Source organism: Crinia signifera, chromosome 6 (genome assembly GCF_055691185.1).
Source record: "Crinia signifera chromosome 6, ASM5569118v1, whole genome shotgun sequence".
NCBI lineage: Eukaryota > Metazoa > Chordata > Amphibia > Anura > Myobatrachidae > Crinia > Crinia signifera.
The window spans coordinates 43079207-43106256 of NC_139222.1; the positions used below are offsets into that span (position 1 = coordinate 43079207).

General features: G+C 49.2%; 1 pseudogene across 1 annotated transcript in view; it reads right to left on the bottom strand.

Moving 5' to 3' along the window:
• Window positions 1-255: 255 nt before the first annotated feature.
• Window positions 256-27050, bottom strand: part of LOC146007593 (tyrosinase-like) — a 72826-nt pseudogene continuing 46031 nt past the window's right edge. Inside the window, exons 5-7 of the transcript XR_014444364.1 lie at window positions 3738-3805; window positions 3598-3654; window positions 256-1402 (exon numbers count right to left, since the gene is read on the bottom strand). The product of XR_014444364.1 is annotated as a tyrosinase-like (transcript). The remainder of the gene's footprint in view (window positions 1403-3597; window positions 3655-3737; window positions 3806-27050) is intronic.

A 27050-nucleotide genomic window follows, 5' to 3' on the forward strand; every position in this document is an offset into this window, starting at 1 on the left:
ACCTCCAGTCAGCCTGCTGTCCCAAACTATAAACCTGGGCTTTATTTACCAGTCTGTAGTGATGGGAAATTGCCCCAAAGAGTATTTTACTCACAGTAATACAAGGAAAGATCAGTTCTATATACAACATGCTTCTATATTCCCATTATCCACATAGGAGAGAACACATAACATAGATGTTGGAGAACATATAATACGTTTGCATACCAATGAATATTATTTATTATTCTCGGAGACAATGACATCACATACAAAAACAAGTCACATATTGAGTTTATTTGAAAAAATATACAGAACGCTTCCACCTGTATCACAGACATTATGACAGAAGCATTTACACCTCCTACGTATAGATATCTTACATCAGAGGTCATTTGTGGGGAGCGCGGTGATGTCATACGGGTCATCGTGGCCAATCCTGATGCAGAGTTGTGTGATGTACAGTAGCGCACAGCCGGGTATCAGCATCTCACTCTCCTGGGAAAATTCCCCAATATTCAGGCCCAACATATAGGAAGAGCAGACATGAATCAGGTGCAGATGGCATTACATTGCGGGTGCTCCGGGATTTAGGACTTTCGGGAAAATACTTTTGATTACTAATCACCTGTAGCACGCTGGGACAGTAGGCGGAATAATGAGCAGAATGTAAAGCACATGTAAGCCTTCAGCTTGCTGGCCTATGTGAGCCTTAGTGCCTGTTTCAGTCCTGTTAGCGAGGCTGCAATTATTGCAGATGGACAAAACCATGCTGCGCTGTAGGTGGGGCAGATGTAACAGATGCAGAGAGAGTTAGATTTGGGGGAGTTATTTTGTTTCTGTGTAGGGTAAATACTGGCTGCTTTAGGGGTGATTCTTGTTGACTCACAATATAGCGAGTTTGGCCCCGTCCTGATATTTTGGGGATTGCGTATGCCCTATTATGCACATGTGCAGCCCCCCGTTTGCAAAAGACTTCGGCGACTTGAATAGTCTCAGAGCTCTTCCCAAGCATCGTGGCGGGTCGTGGGCGGATGAGGGGGAGGTGCATGCTGGCGGCCAGTGGACGCACCCAGGAAAATGCTAGGCATCTCCATGGGGGCGGGCGTTCGGGCGAGTTGTGTCTAATGCACTAATGCAATGTTCGCAGCTTACTGAGCCAACCTGAATCAGGCCCTTTATTCTTACTTTGCAATTTAGATTTCAGTTTGAACACACCTCACCCAGATGTAACTCTCATGATGTCTTCTGCCCCACCTGCAGAGCAGCATGGTTTTGTCCATCTGCAAACATTGCAGCCTTGCCAACAGGCCTGAATCAGGCCCTCAGTCACTGTTACCACATAGCCTGTGCTCATTGTGCAATGGGCTGCATAAGGTGGGCCTCGGGGCACAGAGAAGGATGTGAGTCCACATTATGCCACCTGCAATGGAACGAGAGAATACATTGGTACAGGTGCAGAAGATACATGACATAATACAATGCAGGTTCTGGTCAGCAGAGATCGTGTAGGGCAATCAGACATAGAATCCTGGCATGTTGGCAGCTGGAACATCTCATCTGCTCATAGAACATTGTAATGCCTGGATATAGCCAAAGCCTGGAGGCAAAGAGCGGGAAGTCCCCACAGGAAAGCCGCGACCAGCCCAAGATATTTACAGCCTGGTCTGGGGACACCAGCATAGGACGATGCAAGACTGGCTTCCATCATGGCTTTCACTCTGATTGCTTAGAACAGGGCTGGGCACACAGTATAGTGACAGTGTAGGGGTTGGGGGCAGTTGCCTTACACCGGCCCTGACCCCATGCTGTGTGTCCACAGCCTGTCACACCCCAGTGCTGGTAGTAGCTTATCAGGGGACTCCATGCTCATTGTCTACCCCCCCTCCCCTGGTGCTGCTGCTACCAGCCCAGGCTTTGAGCGAAGAAAGAGGAACGTGCTTATGTTAATCTATGATGTGTTTATTATAAACCCATCACACATTGCCTCCAAATAGCACTCATTACACCCAACATTAACCAATATATCATTCATCAACATTTTACATAGTGTAGGAATTGAAGATAAAGGCAATTTGTACAATAGAGCAGGTGTAATTTAGGTCATCCATAAGTAGGGAGAAATGGTAATAGGGAGAGTGACAGGGCCAGTGGCGGAACTAGCGGCTAGTAGGCCCAGGTGTAAATATATGCTTTGGGTCCTCACCAACCCACCTCACCCCACTCTCATTAAAGAAAAACAAGGCGGTTAGTATATTGTTTCAATGAGTGCCAATGGCTGTGCTCACTTAGGGCCTTATTTTGGTTCATTCTTTCTGACAAAATCCTTCTTAGATGGGCAAAACCATATGCACTGCAGGTGGGGCAGGTGTTACTTGTGCAGAGAGAATTAGATTTGGGTGGGGTTTTACTTCAAAGTGAGATCTATATTGCAGTGTAAAAATAAAGAAGTCAGTATTTTCCCTGCACAGAAACAAAATTACTCACCCAAATCTAATTCTCTCTGCACATGTTACATCTGCCCCCCTGCAGTGCACATGGTTTTGTCCATCTAAGAAGGATTTTGTCAGAAAGAATGAACCAAAATAAGGCCCTTAGTAACAGTATTTTCCCCACATGACCCCCTGTGTGCCCCAAATGCCCCCAGGGTCTGACTAACAGAGTGCAGGAGACCCAGGCAACCGAGAACTGGAAGAGGAGACCTGGCCCTCTGGAGATAGTTTACCACCTCTTCACCTCCACTCCCCCTCCTCCACTACCACACTCCCCCTCTTCCTCACCTCTACTCTATCCCTATCTCTCTTATCTATCTCTTCCTTCCTTTCCTATTTTCCTCTCTTCTGCTCTCTCTTCTCCCTGCTGTCTTTCTCCTCTACAGTATCTCTCTTCCCCACACTTTCCCTCTCTGACAGTATGTACATGGTGCTGTCTACCTCACTTTGGGTATCTCCACCTTTCTCGCCCTGACATTCTTCTCTCTCTCTCAATTTCTGTCTCTCCCTCTCTTTCATTGTCTCTCTCCCTTTTCTCTTCCTTTATAACCTCCCTCTTTCTCCCCCCCCCCTCTGTCTCTCTCCCTGACACCAGCGGCGTAACTACATTTTGGGCGCCCCCCCCCCGCCGTTAAAGGGAGGGCGCCCAGCCACCCACCCGCCCCTCCGCCCCAACCCCCGCAAACCCCCCCATCACCCGCAGCCTTACCTAGGTTCAGTACGCGCTGGTCCCGGCTCCCTTCTTCTGCTATGAGGACCACCACAAAATGTCCGCCCCCATACAGCAGACAGTTTCAGACAGCGCGTACTGAACACAGGTAAAGACTGGGGATGGGGGGGTTTGCGGGGGTTGGTGAGGCGGGCGGCGGGGTGTAACTATAGCACTGCAGCCCCCGGCGCCCGCACATGCATAGCGTCTCCCCGCGGTCGCGGGGGCTGCGGTGCTATAGTTACGTCACTGCCTGACACCCTCTATCAATCTCTGCTTCTCCCCCTTTACTCTGTGACCCCTTAACTCCCTGTCTCACCCTGTTACCCTCTTTCTCTCCCTGACATTTGTCACAAGTCATTGAAGGACACGTTTCTGTGCATAAAATACTGTATATGAATAAATGCGACATTTCACCTTTCTGGAGAATCCTTCATGTGTATTTTGAGAGGATCTGGAACACGAGACAGTAACCTTGAAAGCAAAGAAAATAATACTGAGGTCCATATAGCCACAATACAGCGATACAGAACCCTTATATGAGACCCTGTCTTTACCATTCATCTCCTTCCACATCCCGGAAACCTTTAGCAAACGGGTTGCTGGCAATCTTCAGCTGTGTGATCTGTTAATACACAGAGGAAAAATAACTTGTCGTAATAGGTAAGCATTCACTCTTTGCTGTTTCGAAAAAGAGTTGGACATGGACATCGCTAGCGACCTGCAGGAACATGCAGCGTTAGTGATATAATTGGGCAGCACAGTCGGTGTGATGGTTGGAGCTGGAGTAGCCAACTCCAGTCCTCAAGAGCTACCAAAGGGGCATGTTTTCCAGGTCTCCTCACAGAATCACACGTGAAGTAATTAGCTCTACCTGTGGATCTTTTAAAATGTGTTAGTGAGTAATAAGTGTACCTGCCGGGTGAGCTGAAAAACGTGAACTGTTGGTAGCTCTCGAGGACTGAGTTGGGTACCACGGGATGCGGTCATTTGGTCTACAGCATGATGGTCGACACCAATAGGTCGACATGGGAAAAGGTCGACATGGGTCTAGGTCGACATAGGAAAAAGTCAACGGTTCTAGGTCGAACGGTCATTAGTTCGACAGGTCGTTAGTTCGACAGGTCATTAGTTCGACAATGTCTAGGTCGACAGTCATAAGGTCGACATGGGTTTTTTCACAGTTTTTTGAGCCAACATGTGCCGACAGGCGGTATTTCATCCCCTACCATCCACTAGGGCGTGGTGGGAGAATAAAATAGTGTGCCGAGTGCAGTGAGCGATGCAAGGGGATGCGGTGCACTTGAAACTGTGTCCATGTGGACTGTGTTGACATTCAGGTAAAAAAAAAAAACCAGTGAAAAACCCCATGTCGACCTTTTGACTGTCGACATAGACATTGTCGAACTAATGACCTGTCGAACTAACGACCTGTCGAACTAATGACTTTTCAACCTAGAACCATGTTGACCTTTTCCTATGTTCACCTAGATTCATGTCGACCTTTTCCCATGTCGACCTAATGACTGTCGACCATCATGCTGTAGACCAAATGATCCCAACCAGGTACCACTGGGTTAGAGCCATGGTGGGATTTGAACCCATGCCTCACAGCACTGGTGATTTCCACCATGGCTCTAACTGTGGAGTCTGTATATTCTCCCCATGCTTGTGTGGCCTCCCATAATCTAAAAATATTTTTTTTGGTCTCCCAACAAAATTAACCCTAGAATGTCTGTGTGTGCATGTATACGTGGTAGGGAATATAGATTGTAAGCTCCACTAGGCCAGGGACTGCAGATTATGTGCACACCAGGGCCGTCATTCTCATTGGGCACAATGGGTACTTGCCCAGGGGCCCTAGGACCTAGGGGTCCACCCCAATGGGAAAGACAGCGGGGATCTGGGCAGCAGGGATCAGACGCTGCCCACTGTTAGCAGACGTCTGGATCTTGCCGCTGCCTGAGTGGCAGAACCCAACCGGCTGTAGGACCTCCTATCTCCCAGCCAGGCCGCCTCCCCCCTTCTCTTGATGCTCCTGCGTCCCCAGCATGGAGTAAGAACTTAGGAAAGCCAGGCCTCCAGCAGCAAGCTCCGTGCGCCGGGCGGTCTGGCACTGGGTCATGGGAGATACTGGGTGTGGGACGTGGAGCGATGTCTCCCGCACTGCTGGGCCGCAACTAGGGGTGAAGGTCTAGGGTGCTGGATGTGATACCCATATGTGCAGGCAGACAGAGCGGAGCCAAATTACTGCCTTCACCCAAAAGACGAAAATCCTAGTTGCAGCCCTGCCTGTGTGTGTGTGTGTGTGTGTGTCTGTGTGTGTGTGTGTATGTGTGTGCTTGTATTTTTTTATATTCTTTTAATTAACTACTGTATGCATTGTTACCACAGCAGTCTCACGTCTTCTTGTAGTCGTTATTAATGACTATAAGAAGTGGATTGGTTCAGGAGTACTTATTTGTTACTGTATGCATTCTGATAAGCTGTGCAGTTTAGGGATACATCTATAATGTTTTGTCCCACTTCCTCATTTTGCCATCGTCTGAGTCATGGAATGGGGGAATCCAACATGTTGGAAATCGCTGCTTTGCTGATTCCAACCCCAAAAGAATTGGTATCAGTAGCATGCTGAATTTTCCCTATTCCCTGGCAGATTGTCAAGCATATATGTCTGCCAATCATCAGATGGATGATGGAAAGTTACAGCATTGATGTATGGCCGCATAAGGTAAATGCCCTATTGCAGTCCTGCACCATCTCTCCCAAAACTTTCATACAGTAGATGGCTATTAGCAGCACGCTGATTGGTGAATAGCTCTCAGCCATCCACCAATCCAATCAGCATACTGACAGACATTCACCTCCTGGCTGCAGGCTGGGAGGTAGGGAGAGAATGCTTCTTGACCCTAGAATTGTGGAGCCCAGGGCAGCTGCCCACTATACCTACTGAGAATGAGGATAACCTGTGTGACCTGGAAGGTGCAGTATGGAGAATGTAGGATGCCTACTCCACCTCCTTATCCGTGTCTGTGTCTAGATTGTGGCAGAGGTCGTGTTAGGGGATAGCTGCACCCGATGTCACACAGGAAAAGCAGAGTGGGCTGTGGTGATATGTGTGCAGGCTCGGACTGGCCAGGGGGGGAACCGGGGGATTCCCCGGTGGGACCCTTTGATTTATAGCTCCGCCCACTTTGAAAGCAAGGCGGGGCTTAACACTATAAGTTGCAGTTCTCTGTGTCCCAGAGCAAGCCGGTAATTATGGACACAAAAGAAGGAGAAGAGGTCAGTAGGAGGAGCAGCTCGCTGTCGGACACACTCCGCTGCTGCTGTGCTGCTGCTCGGCAAGGGAAGGATCTAATGCCAGGATCTAATGCCGGGCACCCAGACCAGCGTTGACAAATGTCCTGTAGCACAGCGCCAGACGCCGGGAGAGCATCCGCAGGTACTGTATGTGCAGAATCTGGGTTGCCCCTGCAGTGCTGACTCTGGATTTAGTTGCAGAACTACAGTATGTGGACCTAACTGCCAGTGAATGTATTCCCTGGTATAGCAGCAATGGATGGGGGTTAGGGTGTATCATCATGCACATTGCACAGTGTCACTCTCATGCTGCATGAGCAATACTTAGGATCTGGGGCATCAGTAGTGAAGTCACATGTTTGATGGATGAGATGGGCCAAGCTTGGTGATACCATACTGACAAAAAACCCTCATTAATCCAGTTTCTATTTGCCCCCTATAGGTATGTGTTTTTTTAGAGTGACCAACTTTTTTTTAAATTAAAAATAAGTGCATTGCAAATTACTGCACAATGAGGCGTTAGAGAAATGTTCTCGTATTCAAGTTGTCTCCCTTCTAGTGGTACATAATTATACCATTGAGGTTCATTCATGGTGAACATAGGTTTTCCAATGTGGATCTGGCTACATCAATGTATATAATGTGGTTCTTGTTTTATATATGAATATGTGTGTGTGTAGCAACAATATAGCTTTCCCTATATATTTTGTATAGACTTTGAGACCCCAGGTGCTGCGTACATAGTGGGGTGATCACGCTGTGCACCTCCGAAGCAGAACTGCACATATTCCACCTGCTGCTGCATATACTGTAAAGAATACTCTATTATTCCATGTTTAGTGCCCCAGAGTCTCTATATCCGGCATGTCCAAACTGTGGCCCTCCAGCTGTTGTGAAACTACACATCCCAGCATGCCTTGCCATAGTTTTAGCATTCCTTTATAGCAAAACTGTAGCAAGGCATGATTGGACTTGTAGTTTCACAACAGCTGGAGGGTCATAGTTTGGACATGCCTGCCCTATATGGTTCCCCTGTCACCCACTATCTCCCTGTCACCCCTGCCTCCCTGTACTTTTGGCGGTACCGTTGTGCGGCCACACTCCTTTTACCTTCGGCATGTGCTATCCCTTTAAAATGTTTATCCCATCAAGGGGCACAAAAATTTTGACTTGGTTACCCAAAAATTGCTTGTGTGGGTGGGTGGTGGGGGACGACGACGACTTTTTTGGCTTGGGGGAGCTAAATTTCAAGTTACGCCACTGGCGCTGGACAATGTGCATGCTGCCACCGATAGCTTCAGGCCACAACACACAGGCTTCCCGGCCTCTCTTTGAGTCTCTATGGCGAATGCCCCTCCAAAAATGTCCGCCGCCTTGTACTGCCATACCTCTAGTGCCTGTCGGAGGAGCGCAGCGCTACCCGGAAGTGCAGATTCCGGTAGAGCTGGCATGCTGTTTGAAAGGAAGCCCCCTTGGCCACAAGCATGTAAAATCCCTTGGCAATGAGCATGCAAACCCTCCTTGCCCCTGACAAAAGCATATACACTAAATCCCCCTAGCGACTAGCATGTAACCCTCCATAGCCACATGCATGTAATTTCCCCTAGCAATGAGCATGTAAAGTCCCCCCTCCCCCTGGCAACGAGCATGTAATCCCTCATGGCAACGAGAATTAAACCGCTAGCAAGAAGCATGTATCCCCTGGCACTGAGCAATATACCTCTGACAACGAGCATGTAGGTAAGAGGCAGTTATGTGGTATAATATGTAATAGGCATTATGATTTGTGTCATTATGTGTAATGGGCTTTACGGTGTGTGGCATTATGTTAAAGGGCATTACAGTGTGTGGCATTATGTTTAATGAGGATTATGGTGTGTGGCATTATGTTAAAGGGCATTACGGTGTGTGGCATTATGTTTAATGAGGATTATGGTGTGTGGCATTATGTTAAAGTGCATTAGGATACAGGAAATGCATGGGCAGATGCACCTCTCTGGTCAGGAGGCCACACCCCTTTGGTCTGGCAGCCACACCCCTTAAAGCAAATGACCCCGCCTCTCGGTGGGCCCCTATGAGTGATTTCCCTGGTGGGCCCTTTATACCCCAGTCCGACACTGTATGTGTATATGGTTGGGGGATTGGAAGTACCAGGAAGAGGGAAAGTTTTGGGGTGGAACGAGGAGGATGAGCGGATATTGATGTTTGCTCGGTGCCCAGATTTGGGTGAGATGTGGGCAGCAGCCACAGACGGAGGAGGGCAGGGAAGATGACACGGGAGGATGAATAATGCAGCCGTGGGGACTATATAGCTTACTCTATGACTCTGATATGCGGTGACTGCTATAAACTGAGTCTCCGGAAGCATGAAGGAAACAAAGTTCTGCGCAGCACGCTCTTCTCCCCCCTGACGCCGGTCTGACAGCAGGATATGGAGCCTTGGTTGGTAGCGATGCATGGAGTTCAGTATTATCTACATGGCGACAGGAGAAGAATGATCACTACACAGGGAACATACGGTGTATATATGTATATATATATATATATATATATATATATATATATATACATATATATGGATCACACTTCACTTTGCAGCATTTGCCAGATCACAAATAACAGAGACCACAAATACACCAACTGGCGATTAGTTCTGCATGTTTTATACATTGTATACAGTATTTAGATAGATGTATTTCTATGTCTCTGCGCTGGATTCCTCTTACTAATACTTTGTTATATGTCACAATGTTGTCACATGACTCAAAGGCTGTACAGATAACATTACATTCATATATGTTTTTGACGTACAAGTGGAGCAGCAGGGCCAGCAACAGACACCTTGGGGCCCGGTACACTTGTAACTCTCAGGCCCCTTCTCGTCCTTAACATCCTCTGCTCAAATTGAACCCAAGAAACATGTGGTGGATATATGGCAATCCACACACATTATGCATCACTGCAGTCCCCACACATTATACCACACTGCAGTTGGATGGGGATGTACTAAAAGGAATGACAGTGGAATGACAGTGTTGTCTGCAGATAAGGAATGCCAATTGACTATAATGGGAGAAAATGACTTTTATATTAATATTTCTGAAATTATTGCACATAACTATATTTTTGGTATACTTCTTGCTAAGACCATTACACATATTTTACATGCAGAATGACGCGGAATGACGGCTTCCTCCTATGGAATGACGGCCTTTTAATTCGCCATCCTGAAGCCAAAATAGCATTAAAGCAGCTCCATTATGCGATATTAAGACCCCGATGTTACGGTGATCCCCATAGCGCACGCGCTCATCCTTTTCCAAATATGCCCGCCTACACCCCTACTCTCGTAAACATGTCACATGACGCGGAATGACGGCTGCATCCTATGGAATGACGGACTTTTCATTTGCCATCCTGAAGCCAAAATAGCATTAAAGCAGCTCCATTATGCGATATTAAGACCCCGATGTTACGGTGATCCCCTTAGCGCACGCGCTCATCCTTTTCCAAATATGCCCGCCTACACCCCTACTCTCGTAAACATGCCACGTGACGCGGAATGACGGCTGCCTCCTATGGAATGACGGCCTTTTAATTCGCCATCCTGAAGCCAAAATAGCATTAAAGCAGCTCCATTATGCGATATTAAGACCCCGATGTTACGGTGATCCCCATAGCGCACGCGCTCATCCTTTTCCAAATATGCCCGCCTACACCCCTACTCTCGTAAACATGTCACCTGACGCGGAATGACGGCTGCCTCCTATGGAATGACGGCCTTTTAATTCGCCATCCTGAAGCCAAAATAGCATTCAAATAGCTCCATTATGCGATATTAAGACCCCGATGTTACGGTGATCCCCACAGCGCACGCGCTCATCCTTTTCCAAATATGCCCGCCTACACCCCTACTCTCGGAAACATGTCACGTGACACGGAATGACGGCTACGTCCTATGGAATGACGGCCTTTTAATTCGCCATCCTGAAGCCAAAATAGCATTCAAATAGCTCCATTATGCGATATTAACACCCCGATGTTACGGTGATCCCCATAGCACACGCGCTCTTCCTTTTCCAAATATGCCCGCCTACACCCCTACTCTCGTAAACATGTCACCTGACGCGGAATGACGGCTGCCTCCTATGGAATGACGGCCTTTTAATTCGCCATCCTGAAGCCAAAATAGCATTCAAATAGCTCCATTATGCGATATTAAGACCCCGATGTTACGGTGATCCCCATAGCGCACGCGCTCTTCCTTTTCCAAATATGCCCGCCTACACCCCATCTCTCGTAAACATGTCACCTGACGCGGAATGACGGCTGCCTCCTATGGAATGACGGCCTTTTAATTTCGCCATCCTGAAGCCAAAATAGCATTAAAATAGCACAGTGGAATGTCCCCAATTCATATTATGCCATACAGTGTCCCCAGTTCATATTATGCCATACAGTGTCCCCAGTTCATATTATGATATACTGCTTACACTTCATATTGTGCCATATTACAGTTCGTCAGTTTATATTGTGTAACACTATAATGCCCTTCAGTCATGGGCGGATTGGCCCACCGGGAAACCGGGCTATTTCCCGGTGGGCCGGCCCATTTCAGCCATGTAGCGGCCGCTCGTCCCCCCGGCTGGGCCGCGGACCACCCGACCGCTATCCCCACGGCACTTTTGCCCACAACTAAGATGGCCGCGGCCAGCCTCATCCCGTGCAGCAGTAGTAATACTGGCCACGGGAGCGCTGGTGCGCATGCGCGGCCACACGCAGCAGCTCCCACGGCCCCTCTGAGCATCTGTGATGCTGTGTTGAATTGATCCCTCCCCAGCATGCAGCGCAAGTTTTTTTCAAAACAGGATGGGCGGCTGAATTAATGAGTAGTGTGCACTGTGCAGCGCCGCCCACCCTTCTACTATCCACCCTATAGCAGCAGCAGAAGCAGCCTGGCAGCCACAGCCATACACTGGAAGAGCCAGCCAGGCATGGGCAGAGCCAGGAGCAGTTCTACAGCAAGCCAGCCAGGTATGTAATGTGGGCTGGGGATGGGCATTATATGTTAATGTGCTAGGGAGGGGTGTGTGTACTGTGTAACATGTTAATATGTGTGTGTTTGTGTGGGGGGGGGTGACATGTTCATATGTGTAGGGAGGGGGGGTGTCATGTATATGTGTGCTGCTATTGGCTGGCAACCCATCACGGTGTGTGGCATATGTATAATGGGCATCACGGTGTGCGGCATATGTATAATGGGAATCAGGGTGTGCGGCATATGTATAATGGGCATCACGGTGTGCGGCATATGTATAATGGGCATCATGTGTGGGGCATATGCATAATGGAGCATCACATTGTGGGGCATATGTATAATGGGCATATTTATAATGGGCATATGTATAATGGAGCATCACGGTGTGCGGCATATGTATAATCGGCATCACGGTGTGCGGCATATGTATAATGGGCATCAGGGTGTGCGGCATATGTATAATGGGCATCAGGGTGTGCGGCATATGTATAATGGGCATCAGGGTGTGCGGCATATGTATAATGGGCATCACGGTGTGCGGCATATGTATAATGGAGCATCATGGTGTGGGGCATATGTATAATGGAGCATCACGGTGTGCGGCATATGTATAATGGGCATCACGGTGTGCGGCATATGTATAATGGGCATCACGGTGTGCGGCATATGTATAATGGGCATCACTGTGTGGCATATGTATAATGGGCATCACGTTGTGTGCGGCATATGTATAATGGAGCATCATGGTGTGCGGCATGTGTATAATGGGTATCACGGTGTGTGGCATAAGTATAATAGGCACCACGGTGTGCGGCATATGTATAATGGGCATCACGGTGTGCGGCATATGTATAATGGGCATCACGATGTGCGGCATATGTATAATGGGCATCACTGTGTGGCATATGTATAATGGGCATCACGTTGTGTGCGGCATATGTATAATGGAGCATCATGGTGTGCGGCATGTGTATAATGGGTATCACGGTGTGCGGCATAAGTATAATGGGCATCAGGGTGTGCGGCATATGTATAATGGGCATCACGGTGTGCGGCATATGTATAATGGGCATCAGGGTGTGCGGCATATGTATAATGGGCATCACGGTGTGCGGCATATGTATAATGGGCATCAGGGTGTGCGGCATATGTATAATGGGTATCACGGTGTGCGGCATATGTATAATGGGCATCAGGGTGTGCGGCATATGTATAATGGGCATCACGGTGTGCGGCATATGTATAATGGGCATCACGGTGTGTGGCATATGTATAATGGGCATCACGGTGTGCGGCATATGTATAATGGGAATCAGGGTGTGCGGCATATGTATAATGGGCATCACGGTGTGCGGCATATGTATAATGGGCATCATGTGTGGGGCATATGCATAATGGAGCATCACATTGTGGGGCATATGTATAATGGGCATATTTATAATGGGCATATGTATAATGGAGCATCACGGTGTGCGGCATATGTATAATGGGCATCAGGGTGTGCGGCATATGTATAATGGGCATCACGGTGTGCGGCATATGTATAATGGAGCATCACGGTGTGGGGCATATGTATAATGGAGCATCACGGTGTGCGGCATATGTATAATGGGCATCACGGTGTGCGGCATATGTATAATGGGCATCACGGTGTGCGGCATATGTATAATGGGCATCACTGTGTGGCATATGTATAATGGGCATCACGTTGTGTGCGGCATATGTATAATGGAGCATCATGGTGTGCGGCATGTGTATAATGGGTATCACGGTGTGTGGCATAAGTATAATGGGCACCACGGTGTGCGGCATATGTATAATGGGCATCACGGTGTGCGGCATATGTATAATGGGCATCATGATGTGCGGCATATGTATAATGGGCATCACTGTGTGGCATATGTATAATGGGCATCACGTTGTGTGCGGCATATGTATAATGGAGCATCATGGTGTGCGGCATGTGTATAATGGGTATCACGGTGTGTGGCATAAGTATAATGGGCATCAGGGTGTGCGGCATATGTATAATGGGCATCACGGTGTGCGGCATATGTATAATGGGCATCACGGTGTGTGGCATATGTATAATGGAGCATCACGGTGTGCGGCATATGTATAATGGGCATCACGGTGTGCGGCATATGTATAATGGGCATCACTGTGTGGCATATGTATAATGGGCATCACGTTGTGTGCGGCATATGTATAATGGAGCATCATGGTGTGCGGCATGTGTATAATGGGCATCACAGTGTGGGGCATATGTATAATGGGCATCACGGTGTGCGGCATATGTATAATGGGCATCACGGTGTGCGGCATATGTATAATGGGCATCACGGTGTGCGGCATATGTATAATGGGCATCACGGTGTGCGGCATATGTATAATGGGCATCACGGTGTGCGGCATATGTATAATGGGCATCACGGTGAGCGGCATATGTATAATGGGCATCATGGGGTGGGGCATCACGGTGAGCAGCATATGTATAATGGGCATCATGGGGTGCGGCATATGTATAATGGGAATCACGGTGTGCGGCATATGTATAATGGGCATCTCGGTGTGCGGCATATGTATAATGGGCATCACGGTGTGCGGCATATGTATAATGGGCATCACGGTGTGCGGCATATGTATAATGGGCATCACGGTGTGCGGCATATGTATAATGGGCATCACGGTGAGCGGCATATGCATCCTACCTGCATCCTCCACCACTTTGTGACTCCCCTCCCTGCATCCTCTGCATTCCCCCTCCTACCCCCTCCTACCCTGCATCCTGTGCCACCATGCCGCCCTCACACTCTGCGTCCTGTGCCACCCTGCGTACGTCCTCCCTCCCTACGTCCTAGGCCACCTTGCATTCCCCCTCCCAGCATTCTATGCCATCCTCCGTCCCCCCTCCCTCCCTGCATCCTCTTCCACCATGCCACTCTACTCTCACCCTTCATCACCACCCCCTCTCACCCTGCACCAACCTCACCCTGTGTCTTCTCATTCCGTTGCATAATGTGAACTTTAGCGCATACTGTTATGATGCATAATGTAATGTAGGGTGCTGCATAATGTTTTTTTTTTAACTCATTCTGTGTGGCATTTTGTGAATTTTGGATCATTCCATGTGTCATAATGTGAATATTGGCTTATACTGTGTGGCATAAGGTGTGCAGGTTTTTCAATAGAAAAAAGGGCCCTCTTGTTATGGTGCATAATATGTTCAAGGGAGGTGGCCCATACTCAGTGTCCCATGGCACGGGGGGGGGGGACAGTTGGGAGACCCCCTGTCACCCCCGCCACACAGGCTGCAGAATAGACGCTGTACGCATGCGCCTATTCTGCATGGGGCATGGTGAAATAGGCCACGCCCCACACCGATAGGCCACGCCCCAAAAAATTGGCCGCGCCTACGGCGCGCAACATCACTCGCCGCCAGCCCCCCCCCCCGTTTAGGGCTGCTGCGAGATATTTCCCGGGCTGGTTTTATTTCCCAATCCGCCCCTGCCTTCAGTCCATTGTATACCACACTACACTGAGCAGGCCCAGAGGTACTGTACATTGTATACCACATTACACTGAGCAGGCCCAGGGGTACTGTACATTGTATACCACATTACACTGAGCAGGCCCAGAGGTACTGTACATTGTATACCACACTACACTGAGCAGGCCCAGAGGTACTGTACATTGTATACCACATTACACTGAGCAGGCCCAGAGGTACTGTACATTGTATACCACATTACACTGAGCAGGCCCAGAGGTACTGTACATTGTATACCACATTACACTGAGCAGGCCCAGGGGTACTGTACATTGTATACCACACTACACTGAGCAGGCCCAGAGGTACTGTACATTGTAGGTAAATCCCAGCACATGTAACACGTGGGCCCGGGTGTGTATTATTAGATAGGCAGCGGGGAATTTAGTAAGTTCTACTAATTTACATAGGATGTTGCTATGGGCAACCACTCAGAATATATTTATTTAGCATATTCTAGAAGATAATAGATGGTATGTGATTCGTTGCCCATAGCAACATCCCATGTGAAATAGAGCTCCCATCTTAGTAAATTTCCCCCCACATGGTCTATCCAAAAGGTTGACACTCAATACGCCAACAGTGTAAAAAGGTCGACATGGGAAAGGTGGACAGGGTCAACAGTTTGACTTGGAAAAAGGTAGACACATGAAAAGGTAGACATGAGGTTTCCCTATTTTTGGGCTGTCAATGTCGGCAATTGTCGACACGGACACCCAATTATTTTAAGGCGTACCCTTGTAGGACTCGCTTTGCTTTCCATGTTTCGGGGACTATTATTTTTTCCTTTTATGCCGACACGGGTGGTGAAGTAAGTGAACAAGTTGGTTTGAAAACAATACACAAAAAACTCATGTCATGTGTCTACCCCTTTTCATGCAGACATATTGCATGTCAACCTTTTAAGGTAGACCTATTGGTATGATAATGGTGAATGATAATGACTTATAACAGCTTTGACATTGTAGGTCTTCATATTTCATCTGGTCAATGACTGTGATTTCTCTTGCAGAACCTCATCTGAGGTGAGACTCCTCGACACCCCCCGTTATCCTCCGGTAAGGTCCTACATGTCCTCTTATGAAGTCAGTCACTTTGTGCAGAGGTGCCAGAAGGAAAGGGAGGACGCCCTCCGCAGGGAGGAGTCATCCAGGGACAAACTGAAATGTCTTGAAGTCTCATCACGCAGCCAGATCCAGGAACTGAAAGCCAAGCTGAAAGAGCTGACCAATGAGAACAAAGCTCTGCATAGAACAGTGAAGAAACTCCGGGTGGACTTGGGTCTGGAGGGGAACCCCAAATTCAGAGGCAAGATGACCAAGGATATCATCAAGGAGCTGCACGAGAAGGAAGACCAGTGTTCCCAAATAAGGGACGAAAACCAAATGCTCTCCGTGCAGCTCCGAGAAATGGTCCCGGTCATTGTGAAGACTCAGAAGCAGAAAGCTGAACTGCAGGCTCAGCTTGGGGGCATGGAAAGCAAGGTTTGGGATCTGTCAAACAAGAACAGCCAGCTCTCCCAGCTTCTGCAGGAGACCCGGCAAGAGAGAGATGATTTAGAGAAGGCATACCTCATGTATAAAAAATCCATAGAGGACAATAAAAAAGTTACAAGCCGCTCGGTACAGACCATTACCTCCATCCCTGTCATTTTACAAAGCACCTATAAGAAAGTTTCCAGAGAATCTTCCAGCTCACAGGCATCACAAGTCACGTCGGATAAGGGAAAAGTCTCTCTGGAAACCAGTAACTCTCCTCCAATCACTGCAGACAACAAACAAAAAACATACAACCGAACCACACGCAACCAATCCTGACGAATGGTCGTCCAAAATTGTACTTTATTTTTGGAGGACTTTTCCCAATCTGCTGCATATGATTCAGTTATTTATAATAAAATATAAATCACATGCAAGTTTCCCGTTATGAGTTTAACAAAACATGCGAGTAATCATCACCTGCTCTCACTGGTAATCCAAATGATGGACCGTGTATACGTCAATATAGTCAATAGGCTAACACAATATAGATAACAGAGATTACAGGGGACAAGGTCACATGACAACGGTCATCACATGAATGGTTGATATACTGAATGTTTTTTGCTTTTTTTTCCCCATGTTGTCCCAAATTTAGGTTTTGCTTTCCACAATTACTACAATTGGAAATCATAACCTGGGGGAGCAGAGGGTAACGAGCGAAGCAAACCCACCAGGGTATATGTTTCTAATGATGGTGGTCACATATTACCAATCATACAAGATTTGACCCCAAAAAATGGAAACAAATTACAGTATGTACCTTTCAACCTTAACCACTGTCGGCCCTTTTATCAGTCAACTATTTTGTATTTGTCAACCTAATGCAGTGGTTCTCAAAGTTGCCCCCCCAGGACCACACACAGATCCCATTTTCCAGACCACCTAACAGGTGCACATTACTCACTAACAGATTGGAAAAGATCCACAGGTGAAGATAATTATTTCACTTGTAATTTTGAGACCTGCAAAGCATTCTCCTGTGAAGTACAGATGGGTCTTGTCCCATCTTGGCAGGGGATGGCGCTGGCGTCGCCAGCCGCCATCCCCCGCCATGGCAATGGTGAGAAGGGGACGCGCGCGCACGAGAGGCGCGCGCGTCCCCTTCCGACGGCGCTTCCATCCGTTCCCCCGGGTCCCCGCCGGCTTGCCGGCGGTAACCCGGGGTCCCCGCCGCCTGCCCGCACCCCCCCCTAACCCTGTCCGTCTCCCTGAGGCGGAGACGGACAGGGTTTCCGTCACGCTAGCGACGGAGACTGAGACGCGCGTGCGCGTGAGACGCACGTGCGTCTCAGTCTCCTCGCTGGCGTGGCTGCTGGCGGGTCGCCAGCGCGGACGTTCTGGCGACCCGCCAGCAAGGATGGGACCTGCCCCATCTGTACTGTACTTAGGGTTATCACCTCTCCCGGATTTCCGGGATTCTCCTGGATTTGGTGGCAACCCTCCAGTAGGCTTTTCCAGTCACCCAGATTCCGGGATTCTCACGGAATTCAGGTGACTGGAAATTCCTGGACAGCCTCCCGCTGCACTATCGGTAATGGCGGAAGCCTGTCTTGGAGACGGAGCTTCATCGCCTCACATCCGTCTCCAGCATCAGCGGCGGCTCCTGGTCGGCTCTGCAGCGTTTCCTGCATACTCCACAACAGGATCTGCTGGCCCATGAAGAGGGACAGATGGAAGAAGACAGGAAAGCTCCTTCTCTGCAGGGTGAGGTGGGCAGTGGCGAACAGCAGGCAGTGGGCAGTCTTGGCTATGTGGGAAGTGCTGCTAGCAGGAGATCAGCCTATCCAGGGTCAGGCAGCTTTGTTCTGGTGCAAAACAGGATTAGCCAACACTCCTTCTCATGTGCGCTGTGCATGGGGCACCGCATCTCGGTTCCCTGCTCTGTTCCCTGTGTCACTGTCACCTCATGCTGTCCCAGTGTTCTCATCACTACAGTAGCTAGCAGCGTTAGATTACTGGAGACACAGTGGGAGCAGCCTGTGGTGTCCTATTATTATACAGTTGGAGCAGCCTGTGGTGTCCTATTATTATACAGTTGGAGCAGCCTGTAGTGTCCTGTTTTTATTATACAGGGGAAGCAGCCTGTGGTGTCCTGTTATTATTATACAGGGGAAGCAGCCTGTGGTGTCCTGTTATTATTATACAGGGGAAGCAGCCTGTGGTGTCCTGTTATTATTATACAGGGGAAGCAGCCTGTGGTGTCCTGTTATTATTATACAGGGGGAGCATCCTGCAGTGTTGTTATTATAAATATTATTATCATAGAGGTGTAGCCGCCCATGGTGTCCCCCCTCCCCCCACCACCACCACCACCACACCTCTGATGGAGCAAATGTTTGATGGGGTTTTGTTTTATCTAAACAAGGGTTGATATCAAAGCCCTGTTCTCTTTCTGAATTATTCACCCCCCAATATTTATTTTTTATGGGGTCTATTTTTCTATTCGATGCTTAGATCAACAGAATCTAAATCGGATGGACATTGAACGGTTTTCAGTGGCATTTGATGCCGATTCCATCCCGATGCGTTGCCCCGTGGCATCGATATCGAACCGCAAGGAATATTGCACCGTGTGAACACCCCTTATGGCATAAGGCGCACAGTAATAAAATGCTATTTTGGCTTCAGGATGGCGAATTAAAAGGCCGTCATTCCATAGGAGGCAGCCGTCATTCCGCGTCAGGTGACATGTTTACGAGAGTAGGGGTGTAGGCGGGCATATTTGGAATAGGATGAGCGCGTGCACTATGGTGATCACCGTAACATCGGGGTCTTAATATCGCATAATGGAGCTGCTTTAATGCTATTTTGACATGACAGAGACTGACTGACACCTGACCCAATCAGTGTGCCAGAAACCAACCAATCAGGAGGACCCACACCAGGCCTTGTCCCGCCCTCCTTCCTTAACTACTGCAAGCATTCAACTACATGCATTAACTCCCTAGAAGAAGGCCCCCGGGCCGAAACGCGTTGGAGGCACAGCACATTTCTGACACTCTACCACACATAAGTCTCCTCCACATCCCGGAGTAGAGCACACGGAGCTCCGTCTGGCCAGGTACGCTCCCGGCGGACGAGATCTCGCGAGATCGCCCGACCCGGAAGTCATAGCAGCCGGCGTTGAAGCACCGTGGAACCGGAGCTGCAGGAGCAGCCCGGCACCAACAGCGCCCACCAGTAGAAGCAAGCCGCCGACGAGGATCGAGACGCAGACAGTGCGGGTGCACCACCCGAGGTAAGGGACGCCGTCCTCCGGTGCCACCTTGCACAGACGCTCACCACCCACCAACGTACTGCAGTTTTCTTGTGTGACACTTGACTCTGGTGAACTCTCACCGATCTCAGCCGCCTTCTCCAGGAACTGTATTGGTTTTTCATTCCCCCCACCCCCCCCACTGTCCAGAACGCTTTGACCGCCCTGACCTAACCCCTATTAGGTAGACCAGCTACTGTCCCCATCAGCATAACATCGTTAGCGACATAGCTGGAGAACCTTAAGGGTTTTTTCTCAGCAGGAGACCGGGACAGTCCAGCCCTGACAGTGCAGAACCCAACTCAAGTGATACAGCATATTGGCACAGACTGCCAAGCACTCACCTTTTCGCCACTATACCTGTGTTTTTGCACAATAAAAATCACTTTTGAGATTAAGCACAGATCTCGTTTCATTCTTCATTTAGGGGTGGAGCGCCGAAATTTCTGTATTTATTCTTAACCTCTGCAGGCTGATCACCTGCATATTTCCAGCAGCTAACCCCGCACATTCGCACCTAGTGCGCAGTTTCACAAACCCATTCTATCTTTTAATGCTATTTTGGCTACAGGATGGCAAATTAAAAGGCCGTCATTCCATAGGAGGCAGCCGTCATTCCGCGTCATTCTGCATGTAAAATATGTGTAATGGTCTTAGCAAGAAGTATACCAAAAATATAGTTGATATCAGTGTTCCCTCTAAGTTGTGCGTGTGTGCGCGCGCACACAACTCGACAAACATGCGCACAGACATTACAACAGAGCGCACAAAGCAGCAGTGGTCCGTTTTTGTAGCTGCGAACTCAATTAATATGTGTTTCACCCATTAAATGCATTGTGTGCTGTGTTTTGAATGTTCAAATGTTTAATATCATTTTGAAGTAAAGTTAACACAAATGCTGAACGTCATTTTCCAGTTATATATGTGACGCACAAAAATTAAAATTTCCTTCCAAAGTTGCACAGCCAAAATCTTTTGCAGCACATAGCCTTCGTAAAATTAAAGGGAACATTGGTTGATATGTGCAATAATTTCAGAAATATTTATATAAAATTCATTTTCTCCCATTATAGTCAATTGGCATTCCTTATCTGCAGACAACACTGTCATTCCACTGTCATTCCTTTTAGTACATCCCGGAGGTGGGTAAGTTCAGGAAGAACCCGATTGGTCGATGGGAGCCAGTCCAAAATGCCAAAAACATCTCATCAAAGTGTGTAATTGTGTATATAATATATATATATATATATATATATATATATATATATATATATAATTGTGAAATACCTGCATTACTCTTGCACTTTAGATAGATCACTAATAAAACAAATGACACATGTACCTATTAATATATGGGGAAATATCAGGAAGGAGGGCCATTACACCGCCACTGCATCACAAGTCCCTCTGGATTCGCTACACAGCATGCCCGGGATGCTGCGCTCCGCAGTTGCGGTGTAATGGCTGTGGCTGCTCCCAGAGGATCTCTGTCTTGTTGTGTTCCGTGTCATCGGCTCCTGCAGCAGGAGGTGCTGGGTCGTCCTTGGCTCCGCCTGTCGTGCTGTTCTGGGTCGGCCTCTGCTTCCACCCTCGGCTCCTTTCAGGCTGGGGATCTTCCTCTGTCCTCTCCTCCGCTGGGCTGTCACCTGTCCTCTGCGCGGCTCTTGTCCTTGATGTTGCCTAGTGTTCAAAACACACTTTCGGACAGGCAACTCTAGGGGCAGCTCCGCACCACTGAGGGGGCTTCTACAGGTCTCCAGCTAGGGGTCCTTTGCGTGTCCTCCTCCAGTCCTGGTTCCTCGAGAGCGGGTGTCCTCCGCAGTGCCTGCAGTCCTTGTTCTCCACTTGCTGCGTCCTCTATCTTCTTCGGAGCAACCCCGGGGGAATCCTCCGGCTGGGTGTGCTCCCAGGCAGGGGCGGATTGGCCATTGAAGTCACCGGGAAGTTTCCCGGGAGGCCGGCCGCCCCTGAGGCCGAAAAGTGCATGTGACACTGACTGAATCCAGGTCACAGGAGAGTAAATGAATGAATCCCTCAGTGCCCCATCGCTAATGTGATAGCAGCAGGAAACAAGGGGCCGGCCACTGCGAAGTTATGGGTAGCAGTGACCGGCCCGGAAGCAGTTCCAACAAGTAGCTGCCCTGCCCTGTTCCTGTTTCTCAGCGCGCATTTTGTACCTGGAGACTGAGGAGCCCGGAGGCCAGCCGGAGTCACCAGCAGCAGCTCATCAGCTGGTGGTGAGCTGCAGCTGCGAAGACACTGACATTGGGGCTGCTGTAGGAGGATTGGGCTGCAGCACAGCATCAAAGGAGCCCTCCGTGACCAGTGGAATCAGCAAGTGGAGGAGCAGAGAACCCCCTGCAGGACGCTCTTCCTGCTCTGCTTCCTGGCTGCTGTTCTCTGTGGCTGCTGCTGCCTGTCACACTACATGACAGGCAGCGGTGCCAGCAACATAAGGCTGAGGTTGAATTCCTTCTCAGCCAGCTCCCAACCCCCCTTTAACTATATGGTCACCAGTGTCAGCAGTGATTGAACAGATGGGCGGAGCCACACGGGATGAGGGGGCGGAGCTACAGTGGAGCACAGCAGGGCTGATGAAAGGAGAGGATGAGCTCCCAGACAGATTTTAAGGTTAAAAAAAAGTGTGTGAGAGGGAGTAATCCTGTCAGCAAATGGTGTGGGCATTGTCCAGATGGAGCCATTGTCATTGTACCCATCCCCGGCACCAATCGCAGCTGTGTGCTGGGTATTCTGGCATGTGTGCGTCTCTTATGCTTGCCCCTCCCCCCCCCCCATTCCCGGCACTGGACGTGCGAGCATCCAAGATGCTTGCATGTCCACGTATGCAAAGGCTGAGACTGGGTCTGTGACACCCCGGAAACTGGGTACCCCTTTTGTGCCCAGCATTCACATTGGCGGCCAGTGTCACCTCCTTTATGTGGGCACCACAGGGGGTTGCTAGGCAACCGCCCTTCAGTAACAACACGGAGTGCAGAGGACATAGGAATGGGGCACTTGGACCCAGAAATTGCCCAAGGTGCTGGAATCCAGCCAGAAGAAAGAAGCCCTGGGATTGGTGCAAAAGAAATGGCGCGAATGCAGAAAAGAGAGAAGTGTGTGTGAGTGGCGCGAGCCAGAGGACTGGACGGGCGCCATCGTGACAAGGAGAGAAGGAGAAGTGCGCTGGAAGACACGGGGAGTACCTGTCAGATCGGCGGCAGCGGCACCCGGTCCAAGCTGCGGCGGTGACTGACAGCTGGAGAAGACCCGGCGCGAGAGAGCAGCCGCAGCATCGAGCCGCGTCACCAAGGAGCGCCCCGGGAGCAGCCGGAGAGAGAGAGTGGCGCATGATCCCCAGAGCCGCCGCTCAGTGACCTGAGGCCCGGCGGTGATTGACGGACTGCCCCCCGCCGCAGTGACCAGTGGAACAGGGCTGCCGGAGAGAGAGTGACGCGGCCGCAGCAGCGCCGCAGTCCCCCCCCCCCCCCCCCCGACAGGCGCTCCAAGGCCCAGCAGAGCCCAGCAGTAACGGCCCTGACCACCACAGCAGCCGGCGGCGAGACGTAAAGGGTGAGTGCGGCACGACTGAGTGTGGCAACGCTGCAGCTGCAGCGCCCACACTAGCGTGCCCCTTCCCCCGCAGAGGAGGGATCCAGCAGCCAGCAGGGCAGACATCGGGGAAATCCCATCGTTACGGTCAGGAGCCTGCATCTTGTTCCAGCTGCCAGGTACCACCTTTGACCGCCATTAGGACAGACCCCCATGCACTACCAGTCACTACCGTACAGTGCTCCATTCCCCCACAGTACGCAGGGGCCCCAGCTCAGTCCCCCTAGGCAGCGAGGAATTGTTCCCCTTTCTCCGTATCAGTGAAACTTCTTGTACATATTAAGGACATCACTGAATCAGCACCTTATTTAAGGAGGACGCTGCCATCTAGTGGCCCGTTATATTACCGGAGTTAATTTCTCTTTGGTTCAGAGTGACAGTATTAATCCTCTACCGCGGAATATCATTCAGGAACCTATCCTCAACAAGGGCGTATTTTGGACTGTGTTTTTGCGCATTGTTTTAAAGTCCTAGTAAGTGTCTATGCCTGTTTGTACCTTGCCTGAATTGTGTTTCGTGCATGTTGTACGGGTATGTTTTAAGGGCCCGGGTCCACATAGGCTTGCTAGTGCTGTATAGGGAGAGCACCACGTCCCCCCGCACTTAATTGACAGTGGCGGGATCCAGGGCCGGATTATAATGGAGGCACAAGGGGTCAGTGCCCCTGGGCCCCCCTCTAGCTAGGGGCCCCCTGTGGTTGTCATGTATTTAAAAAAAAAAAAAAATTAAGTTTTTATTTGTTTTTTTTAGCTAAAGGTTTTGTGCATGGGTGGGGTAGTGCTGCAGCTTCACCTATCTGCCAATGTGACAATGATTTATGGTGCTGAGCATCGGGAGCCAAGGCACACTGATTGCACAAGTGTGCAGTGCATTTCTGGGAGTTGACTAAGTCCCATGACACTTTGCACCAGAGGACAGAGGCTGAGAAGTTTGTGCTGAGCTCTGATTGGTGGAGCTCATTACATGCTTCTCAGGTCCATGGAGAACAGCAGCAGCAGCTTAGTCATGTGAGGGTTTTTAATCAGAGGCAACACTAGGACTGTGAGGTCTCCTCCAGAGTAAGGGGCAGAGGGACAAATACAGGCTTTTCATGTGGTGTGTGTGTGTGTGTATATATATATATATATATATATATATATATATATATATATATATATATATATATATATATATATATATCCCCTGCAGTTAACCATTGACCAAGTTTATTCTGCCTTTACTCTGTGTTTTGACAGTATAATATTCTCCCATGCAGTGTGCGGCCAGTAATGACAAGTGCAAGGGGGCCCCCCGGTCTAAAGTACCCCGGGCCCCCCGAAGGCTTAATCTGGCACTGGCGGGATCTGTGCACCCACTCTCCAGGACATGGAACTGCCGTGTTGTATTCTAAAGTAAACTTACTATGGTAGAGTTAAGCTGTGTTTAAGAGAAGTATAGTTATCTAACCGTGTCGTTATATGTGGTAAAGCTGTTGATTGTCTACCTCGGAGTATTGGCACGTGTTGTTAATAAACACCCTTGAAGTGTAGGAAGACGGTGGACAGAGAAAGGAATGTCTCTGTGTGGCGCACCAGAGAAGAAGGATTACATAAAATATAGCTTTTAATTTATTATTTTCTAAAAAGGAGCGAAATAAAAACACAAATTGACACATACATACACAAACATGTATTTAAAACGGGATAAAGCTATCCCTGCAACGTGAGACCCCACTGTTGCCTGTACCTTCCAAATATTATTTATGTTTGTAATTTTAATGTGACAATTTTTCAAAATAAATGCTTGGTTTTATACTGTTGTCTGTTTTTTACACATGGGCATTGGTGGTTCGCAAATATGTTTCTCTGTAGTGGGTATCACAGTTTATTTAGTTGACACTCACTGTGTCGGTAAGTCAGTAAATCTGATTATTTTTATTCCTCTGTGATATATCGAGGTGATAGAGAATTTTTACAGTCACTGGCCGTGATTTTAATAATGTGTCCGGGGTTTTGACATATATACGTCCCCCGTAATTCTGCTGCTAAGGAATGAGACCCGAAGCAGACCGTGGTCTGTTTTCTGTATCTCGTCTCCGACGCAGTTTCTAATAGCCGCCAGAGACTATCACGAAGGCTGCAAACGCCGGGGAACGGATACCACCGGGTGTGCGCCTAAGTTAGCTGGGCACAGAGGTCGCGGTCACGGACGTCAAGTGCCGCGCCTCTGGTTCAGCTACTACAGAGTGCAATGCACCACTTAGATACTATGCCCTATCTAAACAGATCAAAATGCATTCAAATTGGGGAAGGGAACAGGGGGTCACACGGAGTGTTTGGTCAGCGCACGCTTCGCTGGGGAGCTTCGTCAGGACCAACGATTGGGACATTATACAGTAAAACCGTTGGATGCGACCTGAGACGAGACTGCTGGGATTGGGACATTATACAGTAACACGGGGGGATGTGACTCCTGGGAATGTGACATTATAGAGTAACACCGGGGGATGTGACCAGAGAGGTGACTGCTGGGAATTGGGCATTATAGAGTTACACCGGGGGATGTGAGGGAGAGGTGACTGCTGGGATTGGGACATTATACAGTTAAACGGGGGGATGTGACCAGAGAGGTGACTGCTGGGAATGGGAAATTATACAGTAACACCGGGGGATGTGACCGGAGAGGTGACTGCTGGAAATGGGACATTATACAGTAAACCTGGCGGATGTGACGGAGAGGTGACTGCTGGGATTGGGACATTATACAGTAACACCGGGGGATGTGACCGGAGAGGTGGGTGCTGGGAATGGGGCATTATACAGTAACCCTGGCGGATGTGACGGAGAGGTGACTGCTGGGATTGGGACATTATACAGTAAAACCGGGGGATGTGACCAGAGAGGTGACTGCTGGGAATGGGGCATTATAGAGTAACACGGGGATGTGACCAGAGAGGTGACTGCTGTGATTGGGACATTATACAGTAACACTGGAGGATGAGACCGGAGAGGTGACTGCTGGGAATGGGGCATTATAGAGTAATCCTGGCGGATGTGACCGGAGAGGTGACTGCTGGGATTGGGACATTATACAGTAACACCGGGGGATGTGACCAGAGAGGTGACTGCTGGGATTGGGACATTATACAGTAAAACCGGGGGATGTGACCAGAGAGGTGACTGCTGGGAATGGGGCATTATACAGTAACACCGGGGGGATGTGACCAGAGAGGTGACTGCTGGGATTGGGACATTATACAGTAAAATCAGGGGGATGTGACCAAAGCGGTGACTGCTGGGATTGGGGCATTATACAGTAACAACGGGGGATGTGACCGGAGAGGTGACTGCTGGGATTGGGGCATTATACAGTAACACCAGGGGATGTGACCGGAGAGGTGACTGTTGGGATTGGGGCATTATACAGTAACACCGGGGGATGTGACCGGAGAGGTGACTGCTGGGATTGGGACATTATACAGTTAAACGGGGGGATGTGACCAGAGAGGTGACTGCTGGGAATGGGAAATTATACAGTAACACCGGGGGGATGTGACCGGAGAGGTGACTGCTGGGATTGGGACATTATACAGTA